This window comes from Thermobia domestica, chromosome 17 (assembly GCF_964235325.1).
Source record: "Thermobia domestica chromosome 17, izTheDome1.hap1.1, whole genome shotgun sequence".
Lineage (NCBI taxonomy): Eukaryota > Metazoa > Arthropoda > Insecta > Zygentoma > Lepismatidae > Thermobia > Thermobia domestica.
Window position 1 is genome coordinate 7,697,595 of NC_137470.1, and position 7,156 is coordinate 7,704,750.

The following is a 7,156-nucleotide window of genomic DNA, read 5'->3' on the forward strand; positions in this document are numbered from 1 at the left end:
CCTGGATACGTTGTCATTGTGAGATTTTTTCGAATGAAAAGACAAGTGATGAACGCATAATGTATTGTTAGTGAAGAATACATGTAAATCACAACATAAATAATTTTTAATGACGTTGCGCTGATAAACCTACATGATAGGTGCGGTGTAGACTGATGATAGGACGACTCTGGATGAGGCAAAGAATTTATGTATTAATTTGAAACATGTTGTGTGCCTTCATGTTGATGGCACTAATGTGTGTAATTCATTATTTATTTCTTAAATTTAAAAAGAATGTATTTTTATTCCTGTAAATAAATTATAACGAAAAAAAAATACAGTTGCAGTATTGCTTTATCAACATTCAGGTAAGAAATAAGCCATCGTTATATATATATTACATGTCAAGTTATTTGTCTAAGTGTCTAGAATGAAATTCAAAGGTGTGTCCGTTACAAATTAGTTTCTCATAAAGCAAGATAAGTGAAATGTGGAGAAAGGTTGTTTAAACAGTAAATGGTAGAAAGTTATTTTGAAATACATAGGCTCTCGGCATGGTGAAAAAAACCACCAAGTGTTAGCAAATTTTACTTGATAAATAGAGCGCCTACTTCCTGATCACTTTGAATTCTAGGAGCCGCGGTGGCTCAGTGGTAGAACCTTCACCTTTGGAGTCCTTGGTTCGATCCCAGCTCGTGCCAACTGAGCTTTGTGCTGGACAAACAGTATGTGCGTAGGGTTTCTCGGAGTTCTGCCGTTTCCTCCCACTTTTCATTCCACCATTTCATTCATTTCTCATCATCACCGTCTCCTTTAGCCTAGCCGGCATACACGTGGGACGTAAAACTTAAAGATGTCATTTCATTTTCATTTTTACGCACTTAAAAAGTGTATATAGCTAAATAAAGAAGCGCTGTTTTTAACATAACATTTTTTAGGTTAGGGCAGCAAACATTTCTCTGCTGTTGTTGACAAAAAGTCTCAAAGATTCTTAGATCCTGGAAAACATTTGCTTGAGCGAACGCAGAAACAAACTCCTAACTGAATCAATGGAATTCACTAGTACATTTTGGAGTATACGCTTTTTTGTGTCACTGAGCAGGTAGTAATGAACATTTACGTAGTTGTATACTGAAAAATGAACATGCAACCACACTAAGTGGCAAAAGATAAGTGTGTCTGGTAATTCATAAACTAGCACAGACATGCCACGTAATTGTAAAATGCAGATGCGGAAATGAATATTAGTTTACTGGGACCGACACCTGCATTTTTTTGCTCTAAGCATGTCTTAATTACTTGCATAGGCTTATATAAGCAAGTTTGGTTTAAGCCTGTCTCCTTACTTGCTCTTACATAACATTAACCCACTACTAATTACATTCATATACGGAACTTGTCGCAAAAGTTTGTTGCTTAACCCTAATACACATGTATTTGTCGACTGAAAATGAAATCCGTGGTAAGTGGTAAAAATGGAAAAAGTTCGATTTAATGTCAAAATGTGGGCTGTGTGTCTAACGCTGCTCAGTTAAAATCGGGCTATCTAGTGTTCACTGTGGAAGTAGTTCAAATAATCGCCAGAAGAATGCGCGTGGGCCTATGTCTCACCAGTTCTGAAATAAAATCTGGGCTTTTTACTCAACATTTTGAGCTCCTTCGTTAGCGTACACGCCTTAGGCGTGGGAGTCCCGGGTTCTATTCCCGGCGGGAGCTCATGTGGTTCGGATTCCACGTTAATCAGTAGGTCCCGTCTCATAGCCTCGCTGCTGAAAGGGACGTTAAACTCGAAATCAACTCAACTACTCAACATTTTTATTTTGGCACTTAGCACGGATTTTATAGTCAGTCTACATTTTTAAATTTAGAAACAAGTGAAGGCAGTGATGGGGACTATCAAGTATTTATTCGAAATTGTTGTTGAGCTATCGATAATATTCGGTAATCTGGTACATGAAAGAAGAATTTATGGAGATTCAAGCTGCTATGTTTCTACATTTCAGTTTGAGGGGGATAGCATAACCGAATCGCTCGTGTTGTCTAGTGAGTCATGCATAAAAAAAAAAGAGGTGCCTATTTTAATTTTATACTGACAGATGTCAGCTCTGGTTTCCTTTCATGCCTATCCATGTGTTTGATACTTTATGTTTAAAATGCGAATCAGTACATTGTAAACTACTTATGAAGAGAGTAAGTGTGTTGAGGTGATGATGATGATAGGGTTTTCAATCTTTTGACACGAGTCTAAGCAACAACCCTATTTATTTTTCAACTAGCAACAACCAAATTATGCTGTACGAACTATTACTTTGTTGAGTTGAATGGACGTTAGTCATCAAGTGCTAATGCCCATTAAAATGGATGACATCGTAGTTCGCAGTGAATGATTACGTGTTAAGCACAGGAAGCGTAAAACAAGCTTTCTCAGGAATCTCGTCCTAAATAGAAGAAATGGTATATTGTTTATTACCATTTGTTAAGTTATGCCGTACATGACTTTCTTAAAAAAAAAAAAAAAGAAAATCCAGCTCTGTGTAAACTAAATCCGTTGTATCTTAATCTTATATGTGGCAAGATCCAGCGACTCTTTTCCCTTATTTTTTTTTTTATTTATTTTATTTTTTTTTATTTTTGTTCGTTTGTTGAAATAAACTGTAATTTTGGAATGAGGATGAGACATATTTACTGTGCTGTTATCTACTGATGGATAATAGCAAGTATCTTTAAGTGGTTTATTTAATACTTACGAGACTAGTGTGCTTGATGTAGTTTAGTGGGTAACATAGCTATTAACGGGGCTTGTATCTCGTGATTCTCTTTCCATCATGGTCTGATAGTTGAAAAGAGTACTCGGACGTGCTTTCTTTGTTCTTTAAATTTAACTCGACTGTTTAACACTTGACTATTATCATTTGTTTTATTTTTTATTATTATTATTTTTAAATAATTCGTCCTTGCCCTTTACAATGTTTGCAATAGCCTATGGCCAAAAGTCATGTTATCTTTCGAGTGGTATTTTACATGCACCTTGATACTTTATTGTACTTCTCGCACCCTTTTTGTGCCTAAGGTATCGAGCTATCATATATACAGCATATGAAAACATACTCTTTCCCTCTATCATGCCCTCTCATCTTCTCTCTCAGAAAGTTTAAAATATATGAAAATTGACGTTTTTGCCTCGAAAACTAATCATACTTCAATAAAAATTGGCAAATATGTAGCCTGAATCACGTAACATTTTCCATTTTCCGGGATAACGTTTTGTGCTTATACCTCACCTAAGTAAATTAGAGTAGGATTTTTTTTCTTTCTCGTTTTCTCGAGATGGCAGGATATGTATCTAATTTATAAGGCGTTCCAATTAAGGTGGTTGGAATTTTCCCCAGCCTAGTATTTTTTCAGGAGGTGGGTTAAATCCACAATAAAACCCCCAAAAAACAAATGCTTCCAAAAATACTTCAATCTTGGATTGGAATAATAATGTGATTATAATTACATTCTTCAATCGTATTTCTCAGTACACGCCTGATTTCAGAATTGGCTTAAAATGTATATTAACACCAGAACATAATAGTATTGAAAAAAAAAAAATGTTTGAGACATAACTATTTTTTTTTTAATCTTCATACCGTATTTCAATATTTAAAAAAAAAAAAAATCTATGAGGGGATGTGTTATTTTTGAGGTACAACTCGTGGAGATACCCACACTCTGGATCCCACCAATAACGCCGAAATAAGACCTGATTTTTACTTTACTACATGAGGTGAAAATTACAAAATTTTGCATTCCGAAGACATGTGTTAGTATCATTCGAAATCTTGATTTATTTCAAAGATAATGATGTATAAACTACAATCCTAAGATAATTGCGGTAAGAACTGCATCTCCCTAAGTGAAAGTAAAATTTCCTTTAAAATCCCTGATTTTATAAGCTGTGAAAAATAAAAGCGAAAACAAAGATATTGCAGCTGAAGTTGTTCTCTACCCAAATCAACAACATGCCATAGGTACTATTAGTCGAGTCAGTTTAGTTCTTGCAAAGCACTTTCATTTAAGAAGAAAAAACTGCATACCTTAGAATATTCGCCTTCTATATAGCCAGCAATTAAAGAATTTAGTAAGATAGATCCAATGTCCATACCGAACTGAATACTAAAAATTGATAAAATTAAGAAAAAAATACAGGATAAACGGTTTAACTAGTATTGTGTAACGTGATTTTTGGTCATCGAACATTATTGAATCCCGACCAGTAAAGGGTGATATGATTTCTTAGCCAGAACAACGGTCAAAGTTGTTCGATTTTAAAGTAGTTTTATTGCTTTAAGTGTGTTTTTTATAAAAGATATACCAAAGGTTCCATAAAGTTAAACAAAATATATAAAATAGATAGTGGTAACAAATAAACACGGAAAGTACTGTAAAATTACGTGGTGCAAGTAAATTATTTTAACTGTATTTTTTACATGAATTTTTACTGTAAGATTAAACTACTTTTCTTGCATTAAATGAGGCAAACCAATGAATAATTCAAAACTAGAATCAAATTAAAATATCGGGAGAAAAAGTGAACATGCATGGTTAGCTTCTACTTTGGGACGGATTCACACTGATGAAAAAAAAAAAAAGGACATCTCCGGTAATATTACTTATGCATTGATGGAAGGTGATTAATGTGGAAATTTATGTAATTCGCGTGGTTAGGATCCAGTTGAGGGGACTATAACTTAAGTACAGGGTGATTCGGGAAACGGGAAATTTTGAAAATTAAATAATTCCATGAATGTTCTTAAAACTTTTATCTCATTTAATAGTAAAAATAATTCCATTTTAGAATACACAAAAAGAAATCAAGCTGACAAATCAGGGGATCTAGAAGGCCATTTAATGCCAATTTTTCGAAATTACACGTTCCTCAAACAATTGGAGTGGCCGATGGCCCAGTGGTAGAGCGTTCACCTCTGGTGCTTGGGGTCTCGGGTTCGATCCCAGCCACCGTCAAGTGAACTTTGTGGTGGACAAACACCGTGTGCGTGGGTTTTCTCGGCGTTTTCCCGTTTCTTCCCACTTTCTTCATTCCACCATTTCATTCATTATCACAGTCTCCTTTAGCCTAACCAGCTAACCGTGGGACGTAAAACTCAAAGATTTCATTTCATTTTTCAAACAATTGGCATACAGCAGTCATCGATATTCGTGCTGTGGGATGTTGATCCATCTTCTTGAAACCAGCCTGTGTCAATAATGTGTCGAAATCTCTGTAGTTGTTGCGGAACAAAGGTTTTAAGCATGGCGACGTAACAATTCGATGTGACTGTAATCGCATGGCCATTCTCGTCCTCAAAACAATAAGAGCCCTCACACCGTATGATGACATAGCACAACACACAGTAATTTCGTTGCTGTGCATTGGACTCTGGTGTAGCTCTATAGGATTGTCTTGTGCCCGTGATGTCCTAAATTAAAATGACGGCGGAATTCTCTACGTGCCCTCTCCACATTATCATTGTTTTTGTAAAACGCTTTGATTGTGAAAACACGTTGCGTACCACTCCAAGCATTCATGATAACTAAATGGCAAGGTGTCGTTGACAGGCTGGCGTACGTTATTCAGTGTTACCAAGCTTACGCTGTTGCCAACACAACTTTCAAAACTTCCTGTTTCTTTCAATCACTCTGTAGATGTTAGTGGTGTAGAATAATACATTGGTAGAATGTCAAAGTGCATCAAGATAAATTGTATTCTGCTATACGAATGTTGACCCTCGAAACGTAAGTGTATATATATATATATATACCCGAATTTCTTCAGATTTATTTATTTATCAACACAACAGACAGATGCTCAATTAGTGTGTTGAAATAGTACAATACACTTTTACAAGTTTTCCTTTTTTTTCCTTTTTTTTTTTTTTTTAATGTCTTACAGAACATTATACATATATCAGTTTTATCATGTTTCGACATAATTTGTTACAAACAAATCTTCAGATCGGTGACTTCAGTATTATGTTGGTCCTAGCTTTGTTGCAACAGAAGAGACCTGTATTATTCGTTCTAGTTTTAGCTGAACGACCATGAAACTTTAATGCTGTTAAAAAATTTGAGCAATCTAATTAATTTGGACTATTTTTTGGAGGAACATCAGATCGACAACATTATGCCTTTGTTCCAATGAATAAATGTTAAAATTGTCTACCAGTGTGGTACAGTTTTTATGTGAGAGAAAAATTCCAGTTACTTTGTATATCATATATCTAACAAATTTTGAACTTTTCAATTTGTTGGCGATATTTTTGTTGCGAGGGATTCCAAATTACAACTTGGAGCGTACATACAAGTAAAACATTTTGAAGAGTGTTACGATATTGCTCAAGTCCTTATCACTTCTAACTATGAATCCTATTAATTTAAAAGCATCATGAGTAACATTTTCGATGTATTTGAGTAACGTTAATTTCAGGTCAAATGTAACACCTACATCTTGAACTGTATTAGGTCTGCTTATAGAAGTATTACTAAGCTTATAATCATATTTAAGCGTATTTTAGTTTCTGCTGAACGATAGCACGTTACAATTTGTTTGTTTATGCTAAGTTTATTGAGTGAATCGTTAATAAATAGAAATAAAGGGTATAGATTGAAGCTCTGTGGAACTCCTGATAACGCAAAATACTTGTCTGATTTAAACAAATTCTTTATGAACAACGCTGGGCTTACGTTCACTTAGATATATGAAAAGAATTTGGTGAGGACTGAAGAAAAATGACAAAGATTTAGTGTAACAGTATTTTTTGGTTTGCTTTGTCGAAGGCTTTCTCAAAGTCAATATTACGTCAAGTTGACATCCTTCATCTAACAAATTAGCTATAAAGTTAGTGACTGTTGCTGGGTTAGTTGTTGATTTACGAGTAATAAAAGGCGTGTTGATAGTTTGAAATACTTGGTTTAACATGATCAATAATCCATTTATATAATACTAGCAGCGTTCACCCCGCTTCGCTGCGGTCACCCCGGAACGCAATAAACTTTGTTACTTAGATAATTTTTACTTTTTCGCTTTCAAGTGATATGATAAAAACCATAGAAGATTGCACTAATGTTAACATTATATCGCCTGTCATTTATGTTAACCCGCCCCGCTTCGCTGCGGTCACCCCAACCCGCC